Genomic DNA, 25,178 nt, shown 5'->3' with positions numbered 1-25,178 from the left:
AATACAGGGACTATCCCTAAAATATGGCTTGAATCAGTCTTCATACCACTACCTAAAAAGAAGAATGCCAAATTATGCCAGGACTTCCGCCTTATAAGTCTATTAAATAACATTCTAAAGCTTTTCTTGCGTATCGTACAGAACAGAATATACAGTAGAGTCTCGGTTATCCGCCCTTCATTTATCCGCCGTTCCGTTTTATCCGCCGCTCCATTTAAGTAATAATTTTTTTTTCAAATTTATATAACTTTGAAAATATTAAAGAATGAGTAAAAATTTTTTAAGATGAGATAAAATAAGCCGAGCATTCCGAGCAACAAGAAGAAAGAGCTGTCGATATTATGCTGCTACAAGATGGCGAGTATTGGCAGCAACAAAACGAGATACATCAGCAAGGCAGATGAAAATCGCTAGTTTTTTTCGTTCATCCTAAATCATTCTATCTACAATGTCCAATGTCAGTCAAAATTAAACTGATTCTCTTCTTCTTCTTCTTCTTGTACCACTCCTATCGGAGACTGGAAATCATTAAGGGCTCAACTTGTGTTCCATTTAACGCTCCCTATTATCCGCCATTTTTGCTTATTCGCCCTTCCGTCGGCCTGTTTATGGCGGATAACCGAGATTCTACTGTATTATAAAAAATGTGATGAGGTCACCGGTCAAGAACAATTTGGCTTCAGGAAAGGTATGGGGACACGAAAAGCAATATTCTGTCTTCAAACTCTGGCACAAAGATAAGCAAGCAGACCTTTTTATCTGTTTCATAGATTTTGAAAAAGCGTTCGATAGGGTGACGCACAAGACCTTGATAGAAAGATTGAACAACATCGGAGTCGACAAAAGAGATTCTAAAATTATAGAGGCTATTTATTGGAATCAGGCAGCAATCGTAAAGACCAATGGTAATACGTCAAGGCCAATTGAAATACAACGAGGTGTTAGACAGGGTTGTGTGCTATCACCCATACTTTTAACGTCTACTCTTAGGTAATATTTGCGAACTCTTTATCGCACTCTTCAGAAGGAATCAGGATAAACGGTCAGAGAGTAAATAACATCCGCTATGCAGATGACACAGTATTAATGACTGATTCGGACCATAGTCTGCAGATACTGGTGGATAGGGATACTGAGAGTTGTGAAAAAATGGGGATGAAGATCAATCTGCGAAAACCAAAGTTATAAAAATATCAAGGAACAAAAATTTACTCTTCCAATAAATATGTGAAACACCAACAGCTTGAATACGTAAGCCAGTACAAATATCTTGGTTGCTGGTTCAACAATCAACTTGATTATAAACAAGAAGTCAAGAGCGAAAATACAGGTAGTCCGACAGGGGTTTATCAAAATGAAAAGCTTATTTTGTAACAGTAGCATTAATATCAGCCTTAGATGTCGTTTTCTGCATTACTATGTGTGGTCAATACTTTTGTATGGAATGGAGGCCTGGACACAACACAATACTGATGAACAAGTTGGACGCCTTTGAACTCTGGCTTTATAGAAGTGACTTGAAAATAACTTGGACAACCCACACCACCAGCGAATATGTTCTGAGGAGAATAGATACAGGTAGGGAACTGCTAAAAATCATTAAAGTCAGAAAAGTTAGCTACCTGGGACACATAATGAGAAACGAAAAGTACCGCCTCACGCAACTGATCATCCAGGGTAAGATTGAAGGAAAACGGGGTCCCGGTAGGCGCCAGATTTCATGGCTTAGAAATATCAGAGACTGGACCGGCCTTGATTCAACATCTTTGTTTAGAGCCGCATTGGACAGAGACAGATTTGCCAGTGTAGTCGCTAATCTCCACCAAAGGAGAAAGCACCACAAGGAGAAGAACTTTCGCCTTGTCATGGTGATGACATGTGAGCAATAAATTACAAAAAATGTGTTTTTGTGGTTTGACAGAAGTTTGAATTTTTAAATGTCAAAATGGTGCAATGGTGCATCTCACTCGCACTCACATTGATAGCTACGTCAATACGCTCCTAGCGCTCATTGTTAATAATTAAAAATAACCGCTTAGTAATAAAATAATAACAAAAAGTTCTTCAGTATCTTGTAGGGGGGTCGCTAAAATTTTATTTGGTGACTTTAGGACTTTCTCGTGACTTTCGGTGACTTTCTCGTCACTTTCGGTGACGAATATAATTGTTAACTGAGTTATTAAGCCTTGAAAATGGTCATTTTCGTATTTTGAAATAAATATAACAATAAACAAGTATGAGGTCTTTTGACCTTGCTCCGAATGACCCAAATGATGTAAAGAAAATTGTCCTAAATGAATTTTTTTTGTGAGTTTGTTTAAAAAAGTTGTTTAAACAATTTTTCTACCACAGTACCATCTGACACCCTGTGGATTCGTTATAAGGACCTCTTTTTGAGTAAGTTTGTGCAAAAAAATCGAACTGGAATAATTTACTTATCGGAGGCGACGATACAGCCTAGAATATAAATATCACAATTTGAACATAATTATTTCCAGTAACATTTAATTTCTAGGATTATGACGTCATCTACGTTTTTTTAAATGAGAATAGGGGTCATGTGATAGCTCATTTGAAAGGTAATTCAATTTTCTATTCAGTAATATAAACATTAACATTATTATTTATACAGGGTGTCCAAAAAATATTTTTTTTGAATTAAATTTTTTGACAAAAAGAAGAATGTGTGTAATTTATTTAACGCATAATACATTTTACTTCTATCAGAAAACCGGAAATAATGTGTATTTGACAAATAAAAATATTGTTTTTTGCTTAAATTCAGTATTAAAGCAGCCACCCACCTTCCTCTTGACAGTTTGAACATTTAATTTAAGCGAAAAGCAATGATTATTTTTCAAATAAACATTTTATGAGAGCAGTAAAATGTATTTTGAATTAAATAAATTACATACTTGCATTCTTCTTTTCTTGTCAGTAAATTTAATCAAAAAAATAAAAAAATTTGGGCACCCTGTATAAAAAATTATGCTATTAGTTTTATTATTGAATAGAGAATTGAATTACCTTTCAAATGAGCTATCACAAGACCCCTATTCCCATTTAAAAAAATCATCGATGACGTCATCACGCCCAGATGGGTGACGTCACTACTATGGTATATATGCCAAAAAGTCGTAATTTAAAAATAAAAATTGACCTGTTTCGGGATTTCTTTATAAAATCGTCCATTCTCGAGAAAATGAATTTATTCCAACCTTTACGTGCTCACTGTATATTATGAAAGTCAGAAACTAAAAAAAATCAAAGATTAAAGCTACCTCTATAAGATCCTGAAGAAATTTTTGTCATTATTTCATTAATAAGATATTATTTCTAATTATCAACAATGAGCGCTAAGCGCGTATTGAGGCGGCCGTCAATGTGTGTGCGAGAGAGATTCACCATTGGACGGCCCAAATGGTGCATCTCTTTAACACTCACCATTGACGGCCGCCTAATACGCACTTAGCGCTCATTGTTAATAATTAAAGATAAAGCTTAGTAATAAAATAGTGACAAAAATTTCTGCTGAATCTTGTACAGGGGGCTATAAACTTTGATTTGGTCACTTTCTGACTTTCATAATAATGGATTTTAACCGAGTTATTAAGCCTTGAAAATGGCTATTTTGGCATTTTTCAAATTTTAAATCGCGTATAACTCGACAACAATCAATTTTAGAGAAAATTCACAAAATACCTTTTTTTGCTCAGAATAACTCAAATGATCTAAAAAAAATTGTTCGAAGTGAAAAAATTATTTTTGTGAATTTGTCTAAAAAAATTGTTTAAAACAATTTATCGATCAAGGTACTGCCTGGCACCCAGTAGATTTGTTATAAGGACCTCTTTTTGAGTAAGTCTGTGCAAAAAATTCGAATCTGAGTAATTTCACTAACGGGGACGACGATACAGCCTAGACTAATTTGAACATATTCAGTAACATTAATTTAATTTCTAGAATCGGCTGTTTGTGTGAATCAGAATCAACTTTTACTAAATGGCATTGGGAAGAGTATACTTTTCCTAGTTGGAGTCTACTTTTGCTAGTAAATGTTGAATATAAATCTTCATTTTATATTTATAATCAACTTTTACTGAAACCAGCCGTTAGAGTCGACTACAACTAGTTGGAGTCAACTCCAACTGGATAATCAACTTGAACTGTAACATATATAAGGAATGATGTCATATATACGTGCATCATATAATTTACTTCTACCGGAGACCTGATGACGCTGTGCAAACTGTAGACAGCGAAACCGGTCGTCCTATGTAAATAAATTATTGTGGCAACCTCTGTTATTTCATTACTTACTTAGTATGGACTCACTCACACATGCAACACATTCAATTTTGCCCAGATAAGTTGACTTGTTATGGAACGCAAGTTTTAGATTTTTCATGTCAGTTCAGTATCGTCTGTCTGATTTGCAATTTACAGAAAGCACAGATTTGGCATTTTCCTGAATTGATTTCAAACGTACCTAAAGATTTTTCGGGGTTCTAATGTTTTTTTTAATATCAAAGCTATATTATGTACTAACCAAAAGAGTATTTATCGATTTAATAGGAATTGTTAATTGTTATTATATTTTAGAAAGGTTAATATTATGTTTTGCAATAATACAGACTAATAGATAAGTATTTCTTAATTTTGATTAATTATTCACATCCATTCTCACTTATCTTACAGTTTATTCTGGAAAAAATTGATGCATACGCACGTACAAGTTTTACGAATAATAATCGGATAATAATAATAGTAAACAAATCGGACGTGTTTTGAAAATTTCAAAATATGATTTGCATATTTCCCAAAAAAAAATCGAAATAAACAATGACAGTTAAATCTTGCATACATTACATATTATAATATGTTTTTGTTTTCGGATTTTTTCTACATTTTTGACCGTTTTTTATCTCCAATTTTCTCGTCTATGTCAAAAAATCATAATTTAAAAATAAAAATCGACCTGTTTCAGGATATTTCCTTAGAGTTCCCCGCTTACGAAATAACGAATTTATTCCTTTCATTTGCACCATACTGTATACACTGTCATTTGGAGTCGGATAGAGAATATATTATACAGTAAGCGCTACGCTACTAGACACATGGGTAGGTACCTAATTGCTTTGCTCATGGGCTAATCCAATCCGTTCTCAGATGTGACTTTCATCTCTGTCATGTTACTGTCAAGAAACTATTCAAAATAATTGTTTTTCCATACAAAAAGTAGGTATGATACATTCATTATAGTATTTTGGCTCTGCTTTAAAATAACTTTATTCAAACACCACGAATATTACAATATATATTTTAAAACTTTTACAACTTTAACAAAATGACAACTATAAACGTCAAATACAACTGTTCTATTAATTGTCAACTTTTTATGTTAATATTCGGTTTCTATACATTTTCTGACGTTCTAAACGTCACTAGACATAAAAACAAACGTTGCACAAGGAAAGAATCCAGGAATGTAATAGCTCAATTATCCCGTGTATCTAGTAGTGGGGCGGTTATTGTATATGGCACGGAAATCGTGGATGACCGATGAAATACTTGAACTTAAGGATCAGAGAAAAACAAAGAAAATCTCAAAAAATATAAGAGAATATATCGTCAGAAGAAAGATAAGAGAAGCTAAAGAGAGACAAAAAACAGAACAATGTCAAGCAATAGAGGAGTATCAGAGTCGATATGATAACTGCAATGTCCATCGAAAGGTCAAGGAACTAGCTAGCTGGACAGTTCCGAAAACGCAAAAGCGGAAAAATAACAGATGATGAAGGTAATCTTGAAACCAAAGAAGATAAAAATAAAGTATGGGAAGAATACTTGCAGAAACTTTTCCACGACCTTAGCACAGGACAAGAACCCTCCATTGAAGAAAATTTAGGTCCCGAAATCCTACCAGAAGAGGTAACAGCAGCCATCAGACAAATAAAGGATGGAAAGGCACTGGGACTTAATGAAATTCCTGCAGAACTGCTGAAGCTATTAGATGCAGAACAGATTAAAATAATAGCTGAAATATTTAATGACATATACAAGGCAGGAAAAATACCAGCAGAGTGGGTCAAATCTGAGTTCGCACCATTGCCCAAAAAAAAACAAGAGCAAGAGTTTCTGATGTCTGTAGGACCATAAGCCTAATGGGCCATCTGCTGAAGCTGTTTTTAAAAGTCATCCACAAAAGAATTTGTCGGAAATGCGAGGAACAAATTGCGCCCAATCAGTGAGGATTTGTGACCGCCGTTGTTACGAGGGAGGCTTTATTTTTAGCGTGCAGATGTTGTTTCAGAAATGTAGAGATGTCAACTGTGATGTTTTTGCATGCCTGATTGACTACCACTATTAAATGGAAGTGGGCAGGACATGTCTCTAGAATGAAAGATGATAGGTGGACCAAAAAAATCTTGGAGTGGAAACCGAGAGAGAATAGACGAACTCCGGGAAGACCACCCACAAGATGGACTGACGACATAAAGAGGATTTGTACCAATTGGATTGCAGGAGCGCAAGATAGATATGAATGAAAGTTTTCCGACGAGGTCTATGTTCAGCAGTGGACGACTATAGGCTGATGATGATTGAGTGCAAGAAAGCATTCGATAGAGTCAGGCATGAACAAATGATGGAAGTGCTGAAGAGGACAGGGATTGACGGAAGAGATTTAAATCTAAATAATAATAGCTAATCTGTATTGGAATCAATCAGCGGTGCTTCGAATAGATGGAGAATATACAGGTCAGGTCAAAATCTTAAGGGCAGTGAGACTATTTACTTACTTACTTATTCCCCTTCACTCCATGAGGAGCATAGGGCGTCAACTGTCTGCCTCCATTCTGTCCTATCCTCTGCACTGATCTTTATATTTTGCCCAGGTTTTCCCAATAGCAATAATTTTTTTCTCGACACTTCTTTTTTCCACGTTTCTACGGGTCTACCTGGTCTTCTCTTTCCATGTGGTGTGTATTCTAGGGCCTAGGGCTCGCCTCGCTAAGTCTGTGTCAGGTCTCCTTAGTGTGCCCCATCCAACTCCATTTCCTTTTGCATATTGCCTTGGATATAGGTTCCTGATTAGTTCTTGTATAACTCTTGGTTTAACGTTCGGTTTGGCCAGTAAATGTTAAGAATCTTCCTTCGGCATTTATTTAGGAACACCTGCATCTGTCCGATACATTTTCTTGACACTTTTCAAGTTTCTGCTCCCTATAGTAGCACAGTCTTCACGTCGCTGTTGAATAATCGTACCTTATCATACCATATCAAATGCTGTCTCGAAATCTATAAAGTTCACATATAGCTTATTCTGCTACTCTAATGATTGCTCTATAATTATTCTCATCGTACAAATGTGATCAATGCAGGATCTTCGTGCCCAGAATCTAGCTTGGTTTTCTCTTATAACTTTATCAAATTCCTTCTTCATTCTTTCAAGCATGGGTCATTATTTTGCTTGTTGTGCATATCAGGGTGATCGGTCTCCAATTTTCACATTTTGATGTGTCGGATGTGCCCTTCTTAGGAATTTTTACAATTAAGCCTTGCGTCCACTCTCTGGGTAGCAGCTCTTCAGTTCTCCAAATTTTATTTAAAAAGTGTGTAGGTACAGTATATAGGTGGACGTTTCCATGTCTGCTTTCATTAACTCAGCAGGGATATTGTCTATTCCGGCAGATTAATAATTATTTAATTGCATCTTTTATCTCTTCATGGGTGAATTCTTCGGTGTTCATGTTAATTGATGATGATTTAATACAGCCCACCTTAGAATATGGAAAAACAGTGAGTTTAAAGTCTTGTAATGTATCTATTGAAATCATATTTGAAAAACTAGCCAATTTAGACATTTTTAAAGGTTTTGGACCAGATGGAATTCCACCCATACTATTAAAAAAATGTAGATGTACTTTAACCCATCCCTTATATTTTCTGTTTTCTCATTCACTTGATTCAGGTATTTGTCCAAGTTTGTGGAAATCTAGTTTTATTGTTCCTATTCATAAATCAGGTGACAGGAGTAATATAGCTAACTACAGACCAATAAGCATTCTTTCTTCTATTCCTAAAATTCTAGAGAGTATAATATGCGACTCTATTAAAACACCTTTATGCAATGTACTAATTGAAGAGCAACTTGGTTTTCTTTCAGGTAGATCAACTTCTACAAATCTTTTACTTTTAACGCAATACATATCTGATGCTTTGGAAAGGAGACTACAGGTGGATGCTATTTATACAGATTTCTCCAAAGCATTTGACACTGTGAATCATAAATTGTTGTGTAACAAGCTGAAAGCCATTGGATTTACGGGCAATCTGTATAACTGGTTATGTAGTTACCTAACTAGTAGAATACAACTTGTTAAAATTAAACACTTTCAATCTAGTGAAATTTCCGTAACATCTGGTGTTCCACAAGGAAGCCACTTAGGGCCTTTCCTTTTTAATATATTTGTTAATGACATTAAATCTCAAATTAACTCTAAATTTCTGCTATTTGCTGATGATTTAAAAATCTATAGAATTATCGAATCCGTCTCAGATTGTGAAAAACTTCAAAATGATATTAACAAAATTATGGCATGGCGCAATTGGAACCAAATGAGCATTAATGTTGGAAAATGTCACTTTATTAGTTTAGAAGAATTAACAACCTCTTTTATAATTACAAATTAGCTGAAGAACCACTGAAGGCTGTATCAACTGTAAGAGATCTCGGTGTTCAATTAGATTCCAAACTAAATTTTTGCGCTCATTTTGATTATTGAAAAGTCCAAAATAAATTCATTAGGTACTTAAGTTTTAAATTACACAAACCTTTAAGTGGCCATTCCTACTCAAAAATTAGAAATAAATTAAACCTTCCTAGGCTATCTTCCAGACGGATGTATGCTGATGTTTTGTTTCTTCATAAACTACTGAATTCAAAAATTAATTACAATGATCTAGTGTCTCTAATTGACTTTAATGTTCCCTCTAGAGTTACTAGAACATCTTAAAATTTTGCAATTAAATTTCATCGCTGCAACTTTGGTAGGCATTCTCCGCTGAGTAGAATCATTCTAAATGGAAATAGAATAGACCTTGATTTGTTGCTGTGCGCTTCGGAAAATGTTTGTAGACAGTGTTTAAAAAAATTTTGTTATCTTATGTGATTTATATTTGTTATTTACTTTGTATTATTTTAATATTTGTTTTTTCTATATAGCTGCATCGCCAATTTTTGTCATACATATTTACTATATCTTTATATTTATTGTATCACTAGATAATTATAATATTTTGTGTATATATTAAATTGGGTGGTATCCCGTTAATAAATAAATAAATAAAAAGCCCCTCCCTCTCTCATCCTGGACTTGGGACCAGGCAATGGCGGAGATAAGGGGAGTGAGACAGGGGTGCATAATTTCACCGCTGATATTCAATTTGTACTCAGAGCACATTTTTAAGAGGCTCTAATGCCCGGTTGCACCAACAAATCTTAAGCTCCAGCTTAGCTAAGCTCTACTTATAGATATGGCCTCCTTGAGTATCACTTACGTTGCACCATAATTTTAGATTCTTACCTTATTATCAATTATATCTATTATTATATTATGGTATTCTTATTGTTATATATTATAATTATATTATATTAATTCTTATGATATTCTCGACTTAAGCTTAAGATCTGTTGGTGCAACCGGGCATAAAAGATATTGATGAAGGCATCTCAATAAATGGAGTCAAGCTCAGTAATCTGCGGTATGCAGATGATACAATAGTATTTTCCAATACCATAGAAGGGCTGCAAAACATAATGAACACAATGTCGGAAACAAAAACACCAGCAAAACCAAGCTAATGATCATTAGCAAGGAAAACATAACTGGAGCAAATCTATATGTGAACCAAATGAGAATTGAAGGTATCTCACAATACAACTACTTGGGAACTATAATCAATGAGTCGTGGGACAATACCCAATAGATTAGATATTGCATCGGAAAGGCAAAAAGTGCATTCTTGACTATGAGCTCTGTGCTCAAGAGCCCTGACCTCACCCTAGAAACAAAAATAACGCTTCTTAAATGTTACGTGTACTCAGTGCTTCTATACGTAGTAGAAACGTGGACATCGAAGGCGGAAACTCTATCAAAACTTCAGGCTTTTGAGCTATGGTTGTACAAATGGATCCTGAAGATACATGGACAGACAAAGTCATCAATGAAGAAGTGCTACGGAGGATGAACACAACCGCAGATTTGGTCAAAATCGTGAAGGGCCGTAAGCTGCAGTACTTGGGATATGTATAATGAGAAATCAAAGCAGATACGAGCTACTCCAATGCATTTTGCAAGGTAAAATTGAAGGAAAAAGGGCCCCAGGACGAAAAATAATATGCTGAGTTGCTAACCTGAGAATATGGTATAGAAAGATCTCAACACAACCATTACGTATAACAACCAACAAAATCTTCATAGCCAGAATAATTGTCAATGTTCGAAAAGAATAGGCACCCTTAGGAGAACATTGTGAAATGCATACCTACTAAAATTGAAAAAGGTTATAAATAAGTTATATATAAGCGAATAAGCTAAAATTTACAATTGATGGAGAAAAGATGGCAAATGATGCCGTAAAAAAGAAATAACCAGCATACTAGAACATAAAATAAAGTGGACACCAAGCTAAGAGAAAAATATGGAGGAAAATGGAAAAGAATGAAAAATATGAAACATGTTAAAGAACTTTCAGAAAACAAGATTAAATGCAGTAAAAACAAAAAGAAAACAAGGGTAGATACCAGAGTAAATACTGAATCTCATGTACCAAAGAAGAGGAGTAATAAAATTGAAAATTATGAGAAGAAATATAATATATTTTGCAGCACAAGAAATTAAAAGAGATCGCTAACAACAAACGAACAACTAGAAGATGATAGAAGGGGACACAGAATATACATAGATATCAACACCCGTGTTGAGCTGCCCCCCCCCCCACTTGCAAAAATCAAAAAACAAATAGCCCTGATTTATGAGCTATTTATGAGCTCTCATATTCCGCAAACTAAAAATTTTGAGCTCGTTCCACTGAGCAGGAATTTGATACTTAAAAATAGGAATATTGAATCGGTTTTTGCGGCAGAATTACGAGCTATTTATGGGCTCTTGAAATTATATAGTTTAGATTTTTGAGCTCATCCCCTTCACTCCCAAACAACCCTTTAATTGATTTAACTTAAGAGAAGAATGCTGAGGAAACTTAAAATATGTCGTATTGCGGATATAATTCCTATAGCTTATATACTCTAAGAATAAACTATTAAACCACGTGCATTTCGATTATTGAGCTACAACCCCTTCGCAAGAAAACCACCCTATCTTCCCGGCTTAAGAGAAAGTTGTACTTAAAATGCATTAAACTAATTATTTGGCGACTACATATCATTGAATAATTTATAAGCTTCCAAATTACGCGCATTTAGATCAGTAAATTGCAATTTATTTTGTATAGTGCAGTCACTGAAGGTAAAAATCAACGATTACCTTCAATTTCGGTGAACCTTCATCGATTTTCACGAAAATTGGTCAGTGGTTAGAGGATACGTCAAGAAAGAAAGGTGACATGGTACCACCTTGCGCCTTTACCCTGAGGGTGGATACCGCCCCTTCTCGGGGGTGAAAATTGTTTTATTAAAAATAACTGCACAAATCAATAAAAGAACAAATTAAAAGCAAAATTTATTATAAAGTTAATAAAATAAGTCAATACTTTTTAAGTTATTAAAGATCAAAGATTTTAATTATTCGTGAAAAAAATGCATGTTATGAAGCGGTTTTTCGTAAATCACTGAAAAACTGTAAGTTTTTACAAAAAAGTTAATAGTAGTTTAATTCGTATAGCTTATATTCTAAGAATAAACTCTTAAATCACGCGCCTTTCGATTATAGAGCTACAACCCCTTCGTAAGAAAACCATCCCATATTCCCGGCTTAAGAGAGAGTTGTACTTAAAATAATTTAAATTAATTATTTGGCGACTACATATCGTTTAATAATTTATGAGCTTGCAAAATATACGCATCTCAATTATTGAATTGCCATTTTCTTTCTATAGTGCAGTCACTGAAGGTAAAAATCAACTATGACCTTCGATTTCGGTAAATCTCCATTCATTTTCACGAAAATTGGTGAGCGGATTTTGATGCTATCAACTTTTTCTGGAGCTCATTTTTGATAGGTATTTCTAAGTACTTTGACAAGTATTTAGTACCTAAGTGTTATAAAATGCATCTCTTTCCCGTTATTTAAGCTTGAATCCTTAGATTTGAATAGTCGCAGAAACAATATACATTTAATTACCAATAACTTACTTTAAATTAACATTAAAGGGTTTTTCAAGTAAGCAATTTATTATATTTCTTATTAGCTTCAATTTTAGTGATGAACACTTTTTTGTAAAAACTAACAGTTTTTGAGTTATTTATGAAAAATCGCTTTAAAGCATGCATTTTCTTTCACAAAAATTAAAATATTTGATCTTTAATAACTCAAAAAGTATTGATTTATTTTAATCACATTATATAACAAATTTTGCTTACAATTTGTCCCTCTCTCGATTTGTGGGGTTATTTTTAATAAAGTAATTTTCACCCCCGAGAAGGGGTGACATATACCCCAGGTTAAAACCCCAAGTTGTTATTGTTAATTCGTGGAAATGAATGGAGATTTACCGAAATCGAAGGTCATAGTTGATTTTTACCTTCAGTGACTGCACTATAGAAAGAAAATGGCAATTCAATAATTGAGATGCGTATATTTTGCAAGCTCATAAATTATTAAACGATATGTAGTCGCCAAATAATTAATTTAAATTATTTTAAGTACAACTCTCTCTTAAGCCGGGAATATGGGATGGTTTTCTTACGAAGGGGTTGTAGCTCTATTATCGAAAGGCGCGTGATTTAAGAGTGTATTCTTAGAATATAAGCTATACGAATTAAACTACTATTCACTTTTTTGTAAAAACTTACAATTTTTCAGTGATTTACGAAAAACCGCTTCATAACATGCATTTTTTTCACGAATAATTAAAATCTTTGATCTTTAGTAACTTAAAAAGTATTGACTTATTGTTGTTCTGAAGCTATTTCTGTTTATGGTAGGGGAGCAAAGTATGCTAAATGTGCAGTCACTCGAGCGCTTTGGGCACCTATTGGGTTGTGAAGAGTAGGTCCTAAAACCAAAAAAAGTTCAGTAAAGTTTTCCATTTTAGTGGGCGCTTGGCATTTTTTAATTTAATTTTCCATTTCCAACAATCGTTTTTTCCGATTATAACGCCATCCATCCATAATTCGAAAAAATGCTTCGAATAAAAGTTACTTATTTTTACGTAAGGAATCCAAATCTGCAATAAAAAATGAGGGCTCCTATTTAAGATTTTAAAGTAACCCCCCACCCCACATCCATGGGGGGTCGTGTTTAGTACCATTCGATAGATTTTTCAAAAATATTGAATAAGTGTATTTTACAGTTTTTCGATCTGATGTTCATTTCGCGAAATATCGTGGGATTCGTATTTAAAATATTAAATTTACCCCCCACCCCTCTCCGTGGGAAGTCGTGTTTGGTATCATTCGATAGATTTTTAAAAAATATTGGGCACCTATTTTTTAGTTTTTCGATCTGTCATTCATTTCGCGAAATATTCGTTTTTTTCTTGTGAAACTTTGGGACTCACCCATTTCCTTACGCCCGGCTCAAATCGTCAGATTTTTGAAATATACACTCTTTTGCATGTACTTAACTTACCTTATCTTAATCTGACAATTTCGAGTTTTTTTAAGGATAGATTTTTTTTTTCGGGCCCCCCTTAACGAACTCCCCTGTGTTAAGAGCCAATATATGGTAGAGGTACATCTGCAGGGTACCAGGTTTCCCCCATATGCTAATCTGACGCGCTCGAGTAACTGCAAAAATCCCCGCTTGGGCTCCCCTACCATTATATATGTTGTTCTATTTTGACAATTTATTTTAATTCAATAATTTATTTTAATAGTATTTTATATTTTGACAACGAAACCCGATTTGGGCTTCGAAACGTTAATAAATTCATTTTTTAGTAAAATTGTAGCTTATTTCCCATAGAAAATACTTAATTATTGACTTATTTTATTAACTTTATATAATAAATTTTGCTTTTAATTTGTTCTTTTATTGATTTGTGCAGTTATTTTTAATAAAACAATTTTTACCCCCGAGAAGGGGCGGTATCCACCCTCAGGGTAAAGGCGCAAGGTGGTACCATGTCACCTTTGTTTCTTGACGTATCCTCTAACCACTGACCAATTTTCGTGAAAATCGATGAAGGTTCACCGAAATTGAAGGTAATCGTTGATTTTTACCTTCAGTGACTGCACTATACAAAATAAATTGCAATTTACTGATCTAAATGCGCGTAATTTGGAAGCTTATAAATTATTCAATGATATGTAGTCGCCAAATAATTAGTTTAATGCATTTTAAGTACAACTTTCTCTTAAGCCGGGAAGATAGGGTGGTTTTCTTGCGAAGGGGTTGTAGCTCAATAATCGAAATGCACGTGGTTTAATAGTTTATTCTTAGAGTATATAAGCTATAGGAATTATATCTGCAATACGATATATTTTAAGTTTTCTCAGCATTTTTCTCTTAAGTTAAATCAATTAAAGGGTTGTTTGGGGGTGAAGGGGATGAGCTCAAAAATCTAAACTATATAATTTCAAGAGCTCATAAATAGCTCGTAATTCTGCCGCTAAAACCGATTCAATATTCCTATTTTTAAGTAGTGGGGGGGCTGACTCAGCCCCCCCCCCCACTAAAGTATCAAATTCCTGCTCAGTGGAACGAGCTCAAAATTTTTAGTTTGCGGAATATGAGAGCTCATAAATAGCTCATAAATCAGGGCTATTTGTTTTTTGATTTTTGCAAGTGGGGGGGGGCAGCTCAACACGGATGATATCAACGAACTGTTTAAAGTATGTAATTGCCATAATAGGTCCATTAATAACAGAAACCGGATATACAGTAGGCGCCACACTAGTAGATACACGTATAACTGATTTCTAGGTGTGGACTAATCAGAGACTTGGCTAGGGATATGCCACTCAATGCATCGAGGTGTAACGCCGACATATGATTGAGTGGTCTGGCCATCTTTGTCAGTCACATGTCAAAAGTCGCTTGGTTAAAAGAGATAGATAGACCACCGATCGACTGTTAACATGCTGTTTCCGCGTTACGCTTTTTTGGTGAGTATGCCGAGTCTAGGCTTAATATGTCAATGGGGCTAATTCGGCCCTTTTTCACCTGTGACATTTATGTCTGTCATGTCATGTGACTGTCATGAAACTATTCAAAATAATGGTTTTTCCATACAAAAAATATATTAATTAATACTATTGCTACTCTGCTTTACAAAAAAACTTTATTCAAACACCAAAAATATTACAATACATTATAACTCTTAAAACTTTAATAAAATAACAACTAGGTATAAACTTCAAATATAGCTGTTCGATAATCTGTCAATTTTCTATGTTTATATTGGTTTCTATTCGCTGTGTGCAAGTACTTGGAGGGGATACGAGAGACGATCGTGCGCGAGTATCGGAGAAATTTTGTAACTTTCTTAACATATTTTTTTAAAAATTCATATTGTCAATTGAAATTGTCAAATTGACGTATATTTCATACCTACTGTAAATTATATGTTGCTCCACAATATTGATATGATATGCAATTATTAAAGTGAATTAAATTTACTTAATTGTATTTTGCTTGTAATACTGCATTTTAATAATTAATTTTATTTACTACATAATAATAGGCTTACCATACGTCCCGGTTGGACCGGGACGGTCCCGGTTTGAGATCCCTGTCCCGGCGTCCCGGCCGGTTTGCATTAGTGTCCCGGTCAAACTTGAACAACACCGACACCCAAGCCATTGATCAAGGATCGTCCAAAGTGCTCAAAACACAAGTCCAGCGCAAGTACCATTGCAAGCTCATCTACCATAACATCGTTTTTCAAAAATGCTGAACCCGTAGAAAATGAACTTTCCATTGCTGCTAAAGAAGCTACTTTTGCATTCCATATAGCAATCCACAATAATACATAAATTTAAGACATCTGATTGCTCCTCAAAATAAATATCGAAGCTGTTTGAGCCCAAATTGGGGTCTACACGCACCAAGTGCTAAGCGATCATCACGGGAGTGATTGCACCTTGCACCGATGGCAAGAGATGAACTACACAACGAGCTAAAAGAATGCAAATTTTCGGGCATTTCAACAGATACATCAAACATACATGATGTTCAATTTACAGGCACCAAAAGTTGTTAGGTACTTGGTACCTGAGACAGAATATCTGTCTGTCAAGTTACTCGATTTTTAATTTGTCGCCGGAGAAACGTCTGAAATCTTGGCAAATCACATAATGTCGATAATAAAAAAACACTAAATAGAAAACAAGATGGCAGCTTTCTGTGGTGATAACTGTAATACGAATTTCGGAGGGAAAACTGGCGAGACACCAACAACGTCTATTCCAGGTTCAAGGAAGTTATCGGCGTTACCATAAAAGGCATTTGTTCCAGCGCACACATCGTTCACAAAATAATTCAACATGCAGTTATTGGTCTTCCTGTCGAAATACAAGCAATCATTGTAAAAATATACAAATATTTTTGTATATATACCGTATAGTACGCGTTACAAACTTAAAAGAGTTTTGTGAGACAGCTGTCATCGAGTTCAAAAAATTAGTGAAACATGGAAATACAAGATTGCTGTCTTTATTACCAGCTGTGGAAAGGATACTGCCGCTACACTAATGCTTGAAATCTTATTTTCTTGCTCAAGTAAACTGCCCTCTCGCATTGCTAAATTTCTTCACAACAGAACTGGGAGCACTTTACTTTTGGTTTGTGCTCGGACAGTTAAATGTATTCAACAAAACCGTTTAGTCTATGGAAAAGACTAACTCAGCTGTGACAGATGTAGGTATGGAGTTCACAAAAGTTAAAAAACAATCTTCAAAACAGGATGAAAAACAAATTTCTTCCACAAGCAGCTAAACAACTCTTAAATAAATTGAATGATAATGTTGAAATGTCGATAAATGTTGATAAATGTCGAAAACTTCATTAGTGACGTTCACGCTTTCTATGAGCGCTGCATTTCTTATTTAGAATTGTGGGAAAAGATCTTCGGCGGAGCCGAAGATTTTGAGTAGTTCTGCTTGAAAAATGAGCTTAACTGGAGTGACATCGAAAAAGCAGCAAAAAATATAAATAAAATGCAAAAACCTCAATCGAAAACCCAAATAAAGATTGATGAGTTATTTGATGAGGTGTTAATGGTAAAAGGCACAGTATAAAAAGGGACAGTAAAACCACTTCTCTGTCGGCACTTTGATCTCAAGAAGTAATACCGGCAGTACGCACTTGATAATTCACCAGTGGTGGATGCGGGTTTTCTCTGTTAAAACCCGTACGTTTCTATGCGACTAGCAATGCGAGAGTGGGGCAAAAGCGACTAAGAACATTGCGCGGTCGCCATGCGCGACTACAGATTTTACTTCCAATTTTTCGGAGAGTGGTTCTACTGCCCCTCTTTATACTGTGGTAAAAGGCTTCTTCCAAAATTCTAATGAAACTATTGTTTGTTTTTTAACCAAGAGGAGTGATTCAAATTTACCGCGCCGTAATGCTTGTTTCTAATTGGTCCAACCGCAGGCAAGTTTACTCCAATGTCATTAAATTTTGACACTAATGACATTTATGAAATTTTGGCACTTCTGTCATTTTATAGGTTAATTAAGTATATCGGCGATTTTTTGTGTTTTCTGCATTATTTCTTTAACTTTTAGATTTTTAGTCTACTTTTATATAAAAACATTTGTTTTTAGAACTCTTTAGCGATGTGTTAGTATAATATAATATGTATGGATTATCATCGAAAGCTGATATGATCAACGAAAAAAGAAGATGAATTTGGTGACTTTTCTAGTAACTTTCTTGGGTGTGAATCTGTTTTTTTAGTTTACTCCTCTTGGTTAAAAAATCAACTATAGTTATTCCGAGAAATGGGTCCAGCTATTCACCCATTTTCACAAGTAGCGTATTGAGGTGCTGAATTAAAAAAATTATGGAGTTTGCTATGTGTCTACCCGGTACTTCAGCGCCACTGGAGAGAATTTTTTCACGGATGAAAAAAATGTGGTCTGACGATCGGGAGGAAGAATATGCCTTGTTTACGTGCAAACTCAACTTGAACATGTCATGTACTGAATTTTATGGCAAATATAATTTTATAAAAATAAATAAATAAATAATATAACTGGTCAAATTTTTAGTGTTGTTTGTATTGTACTTTATCTCTTTTTCTCATAAAAAATATATTCACATTTTTTACACAAACTAAACGAAAAGCAAAACGAAAATGAGCCTCTTCATCTTCTGCGTCCCGGTTTGGCTCTTCGTAATTATGGTAAGCCTACATAATAAGTACAATTAGTTCAGAGAAATAAGAAAAAAATATCCTGTTGGTGACTGGTGACACAACCCCTTCCAGGCCGAAACCATTTTTTTTGAGTATTATGGACGTCTATAATAATAACCTATATGTTTCCTGCAACCGATTTTGATGATATACATAGTTATAAACAAATGAAGACAAAAAACTGTAAATTTTCGCTTTTTTCGTCTATTACCAACAAGTTAAGCATTTTAAACAAATTTGAAAGTAAGAATCTCATAAATCGTACAAAAAATTTCCATATGGCGTTCGCGGAATATCCTTATGGGTTGCTTAGAAAATTGCAAACTAAATAATAAATTTTGAGTTTTTTAAAATATTCATAACTTATGTAAAAAATAACTTAGAACCTTCTTATTACACGAACTGCTGAGACTTCCGGTGCTTAAATCATACTCTCAATTTCAGAGCAATTGGTCAAATAGTTTAAAAGCTACTTAATTTGTTTATCCCAAATTAATTGTTTTTTTGCAATACTAAACAACAACAGAAAATTTGTAAATTACAGTAATACTTTGGATAGTTTATAAAAGAAGAAGATTTACACTATTAATTTAATTTAAAAAAAAATGACAAAAAATAATTCTAAATATTGCAAAATTATTTTGCAAGAACATGTGAATTAAAAAGTGGGGGGAGGTAACTTCGTCCCTAATTGTCCTAGGACAATTGTTTTTCTTTCTAAATGTGTATAAAAATTCAGTCTTTCTAAATTTAAAAAAATAATTTTTCTACGGGTAACGGCTAAAAAGTTATTCTAATTGTTTATAAGTAAGCAAAAAATCGAAATGCTTTTGCAAAATAATTTTACACTCTTTAAAATTACTTTTTGTCATTTTGGTTTAATTAAGTTAATAGTATAAATGTTCTTCTTTCATAAACTCTAAGTATTACTGTAACCTCTGACCTATAATTTTCTGACTTATAGTGTTGCAAAAAAATGAATTTGGGATAAATAAATTAAATAACTTTTTTCTACATCCGTGTTAAAAATGCAATTTTTAGCACTCCATACGAGCGTTAAAATGCTACTTTAAAGCACTAGTGCTTTAAAAATTTTAAGGCACTGCAGTTAAAAGTGAATTGTCAAATTGTGAAACGTCAAAATATTTATATTTTATTTATTAACATTAATATTAAAGGAAGATTCATATTTATCCGTTCGGGCACGTAGCGTTTCGTTTCCGAAAAATATTGATTTTATGGTTTTAAATATGAACAATTCATACTGTCCGGAGCGTATAGTATCAGACAACTTTTTGTAAAATCAGGTTTTTATATTTTTCGGAAACGAAACGCTACGTGCCTGAACGGATAATATGATTCTTCCTTAAAATCAGGTTTTTACGTTTTTCGGAAACGAAACGCTACGTGCCCGAACACATAATATGATTCTTCCTTAATAGTATAGTACAACTTGCGCAATTTGATAAAGGTGGTTTAAAAGGTTTTTTAAAATTAAATTTAAAATGTATTATTGCATTTTTAACGTTTGTAGAAAAAAACTATTAAAATTTGTTAGAATATACAACAATAAAAGTAAGATGTTATACGTATTGACCGTATAGGTAGTTTTGATGTAATGTCAAGAAAAATATAAAAATGGAATGTTCAAGTAAAAGTTTTTGTAGACATTGTCCTGTAATTGAGAACGAATAAATTATAATTGTTGATATAAAAGACGTTTGTAGAAAAAATATTGTATGATATACGTGTTAAAAAGTACATTTTTAAGGCACTCATGTGTTGTTAAGCACTCGCTTCGCACATTCTGCAAACTTTCACAAGCGTGCCTTAAAATTGTAATTTTAACACTTATATCATAAATAACTATTAAAATATTTGACCAATTGCTTTAAAATTTAAAATATAATTTAAGCACAAGATGTCTCAGCATTCCGTGTAATAAGAAGGTTCTAACTTAAGTTATGAACATTTATAAAAACTAAAAATTTATGACTTATTTTGCAATTTTCTAAGCAACAAATAAGGATAGACATATTCAGCGAACGCCATATTGAAGGTTTTTATACGATTTATGAGTTTCTTCTTCTCAAATTTGTTTAGAATGCTTCACTTTTTAGTAATAGACGAAAAAAGCGAAAATTTACCGTTTTTTGATCTTCATTTGTTTATAACTATGTACCTATATCATCAAAATCGGCTGCAGGAAATATACAGGGTGTAACAAAAATACAGGTCATAAATTTAATCGCATATTCTGGGACCAAAAATAGTTCGATTGAACCTAACTTACCTTAGTACAAATGTGCACGAAAAAAAAGTTACAGCCCTTTGAAGTTACAAAACGAAAATCGATTTTTTCCAATATATCGAAAACTATTAGATATTTTTTATTGAAAATGGACATGTGGTATTCTTATGGCAGTAGTATTTTAAGAAAAAATTATAATGAAATTTGGACACTCCATAAAAATTTTATGGGGGTTTGGTTCCTTTAAACCCCCCCCCCCAAACTTTTGTGTACGTTCCAATTTAATTATTATTGTAGAGCCATTACTTAAACACAAGTTTTTAAAAACTTTTTTGTCTCTTTTGTACTCTTTTCGAAAGTCAGTTTTTATCGAGACATTTGAATATTTGTCAAATCCACCACATATTTGTATATGGTAAAGTACGGTTATTAGTCTAGAAAGCCACTGCGCATCCGCTAGGAAAAATATTCTAATTCGGATTTTTTGCACAATCTTACTCAAAAAGGACTCCTTTTAACAAATTTGCATGTTGCCAGGACCAAAAGGTGGTCAAAAATTTTTTAAACGTTTTTTTTGTTTTTTTCCTAAAATTATTTTTTTTGCATGAAAAAAAGTTTTTTTCGGTTTCTTTGATCATTCCAAACAGAAAAGGTCTTTAGTGACTTTTCTCTAAAAATGATAGTTTTTGACATATAAGCGATTAAAAATTGAAAAATTGCGAAATCGGCCATTTTTAACCCTCAAAAACTATGTCAAAAACTGAAAATTTGAATGTTGCCAAGGTAAGTAAATATTGTTTAAACATCGATTGATGAAATCCAGAAGAGTTTTTTGCAATACAATATTCAAAACTCCTTTGTTTTTTAATTGCTAATCAAGCGTGCTCGACACTATTTTCCACCGACAGTATGGTGCAAATGAAAGGAATAAATTCGTTATTTCGTAAACCAGCGACTTTAAGGAAAAATCCCGAAACAAGTCGATTTGTATTTTTAAGTTATGATATTATGGCATATATGGTATACTAGTGACGTCATCCATCTGGACGTGATGACGCAATCGATGATTTTTTTAAAAGAGAATAGGGGTCGTGTGCTAGCTCATTTGAAAGGTTCTTCAATTCTCTATTCAGTAATATAAACACTTACATAATTATTTATACAGTGCGTCCAAAAAATTTTTATTAAATTAAATTATTTGACAAAAAAAGAAGTAGAAGGACACCCTGTATAAATAATTAAGTAAATGTTTACATTGCTGAATAGAGAATTGAAGAACCTTTCAAATAAGCTACCACACGACCCCTATTATCATTTAAAAAAAACATCGATTACGTCATCACGCCCACACGGATGACGTCACTAGTATACCATATATGCCACAATATCATAACTTAAAAATAAAAATCGACCTGTTTCGGGATTTTTCCTTAAAGTCGCTGGTTTACGAAATAACGAATTTATTCCTTTCATTTGCACCATACTGTCGGTGGAAAATAGTGTCGAGCACGCTTGATTAGTAATTAAAAAACAAAGGAGTTTTGAATATTGTATTGCAAAAAACTCTTCGGGATTTCATCAATCGATGTTTAAAGAATATCTACTTACCTTGGCAACATTCAAATTTTCAGTTTTTGACATAGTTTTTGAGGGTTAAAAATGGCCGATTTCGCAATTTTTCAATTTTTAATTGCTTATATGTCAAAAACTATCATTTTTAGAGAAAAGTCACTAAAGACCTTTTTTGTTTGGAATGATCCAAAAAATCGAAAAAAACTTTTTTTCATGCAAAAAAAATAATTTTAGGAAAAAAACAAAAAAAAACGTTTAAAAAATTTTTGACCACCTTTTGGTCCTGGCAACATGCAAATTTGTTAAAAGGAGTCCTTTTTGAGTAAGATTGTGCAAAAAATCCGAATTAGAATATTTTTCCTAGCGGATGCGCAGTGGCTTTCTGGACTATAATATGGAGACTTGGTAATAACATGAACATTTATTTATGATTTACGTTTTTAAGTATATTTTGAACCATATTAAAAAAGAAGCCACATCTCGATAAAATATGCTTTATCAAAAAAATACAAAGAGGCAAAAAAGTTTTAAAAAACTGTGTTTAACTAATGGTACCGCAGTAATAGTTTACCTAATTGGAACGTACACAAACATTTGGGGGGTTTGAAGGAACAAAACCCACATAAAATTTTTATGTAAACATATTAAAAAAGAAGCCGCAACTCGATAAAAACTGCCTTATCCAAAAAATACTAAGAAGCAAAAAAGTTTTAAAGATATTGAATTTAACTAATGGCACTACAATAATAATTTATTTGGAACGGACACAAAAGTTTGGGGGGTTTAAGGGAACAAATCCCCCATAAAATTTTTATGGGGTGCACAAATTTTACTATAATTTTTCTTTAAGATTTTCTTTCCATAAGAATGCTACATGTCCATTTTCAACAAAAAACCTCTAATAGTTTTCGATATATTCAAAAAATCGATTTTCATTTTTTTAACTTCAAAGGGCTGTAACTTCTTTTGTGTGCATATTTGTACTAAGGTAATATAGGTTCATTCGAACTATTTTTGGTCCCAGAATATGTGGTTTAATTTATGACCTGTATTTTTGTTACACCCTGTATAGGTTATTAATATAGATGTCCATACTTCTCAAAAAATTTGGTTTTGGCCTGGAGGGGGACGTGTCACGAGAAAAATCTTATTTCTCTGGACTAAATGTTCACCTTTTAATAACATTACCTCAACCTTACTTTTTCTTCTTTTTCTTTTTTTGGGCTATGGTCTTGACAATTATCCAGTAACCAGGATAGGTCTGGATCCCCCGTATGAAAAAAAGTTGATCAATAGCAAGCTGAAAATTTGTTAATAGCTTAAGGGTGTCTAGTCGGACAAACTTTGATATATGGGAACACTGGAACAGGGGAAGTTTTAAATGTGGAACAGGTTAAAAATTTGGAACGGTCAGACCACGAAAACGGCACAAGTATTTTGTCCGACAGAACAGACTTAAACTCTCCGAACAGAGATTAAACTCTCATGCAAAAATCAGACTGCCATTTGTCACCAAATGGGCGGTTTAATAAGTGGAACATGTGGAATATGTCAAATGACAGGAATTATGACAGGTGATAAATAGCAGTCTGATTTTTGCATGACAGTTTAATCTCTGTTCGGAGAGTTTAAGTCTGTTCTGTCGGACAAAATAAATGTGCCGTTTTCGTGGTCTGACCGTTCCAAATTTTTAACCTGTTCCACAATTAAAACTACCCCTGTTCCAGTGTTCCCATATATCAAAGTTTATCCGACTAGACACCCTTAAGCTCTTAACAAATTTTCAGCTTGCTATTAATCAACTTTTTTTTCATACGCGGGATCCAGACCTAGGACTAATATAATTGGCCAATATAATTAAAAGTGCTAAAAATGTTGCTGAGCTATGAAACCAGGTGTCGCTCTTCCAAACTTGCACGGTCCCAATACATTTTCTCTCGTTTTAAGACGGCATTATGTCGGGTTGACATTACTAGTGAATAACGAACGTGGCTCACGCTTACGTATTTTGCCCGTGCTATTGTTAGATATTTTATTATTTATTTTCAAACTCGAGCAGTACATTTGTATCTATGCATTGCATAAATACAAATGTACTGCTCGAGTCTGAAAATAAATAATAAAATATCTAACAATAGCACGGGCAAAATACGGAAGCGTGAGCCACGTTCGTTATTCACTACTAATGTCAACCCGCCTTTAGACATAAAAGTAAACAGTGCAACAAGTGAAGAGTCCAGGACTGTATTACCTCATTGTACCCGTGTGGCGTGTGGCTAGTAGCGTGGCGGTTACTGTATACGCGGTAATACAATGGCAAAAAATGGAAAAGTACTCGTTCCCGATAAGATGAGTGTTCGTTCATTTGTTTGTCCCGAAATTTTCATTACGTTACTTTATTACATTATTTTTGACCTCTAACTAAAAATACCTATTTGTTTACAAAACTAACTTCCTCTCTTATATCGGTAAACTGCATCCGGTTTTAAAAATAGCTGATTAGTCGAGTACATTAATAAAATAGCCACACCTTCGTCAGTTAGTATTCGAATACTTTGGTTTATTCTCGACACATCTCGAGAACTTCCAGGAATGGAATACTACTAGTCGATTCTGTGTCTTTGTGTTTGTTACGCCTTGTCTTGTAACATATCGACAAAACAATAGGTTTGTTCTAACATCAGTTTCAAACGGTTTAAAAACATCAGCGTATAGCGGACCAGCGCGAGTAGAGGGGATAGCACTGGTGACTGTATTTATGTTCTCTCACTGACCAACTGTTTGCTGACGGTTTCTGACTAGTTTG

Source organism: Diabrotica virgifera, chromosome 3 (genome assembly GCF_917563875.1).
Source record: "Diabrotica virgifera virgifera chromosome 3, PGI_DIABVI_V3a".
NCBI lineage: Eukaryota > Metazoa > Arthropoda > Insecta > Coleoptera > Chrysomelidae > Diabrotica > Diabrotica virgifera.
Note: the sequence above shows the minus strand (reverse complement) of the source record.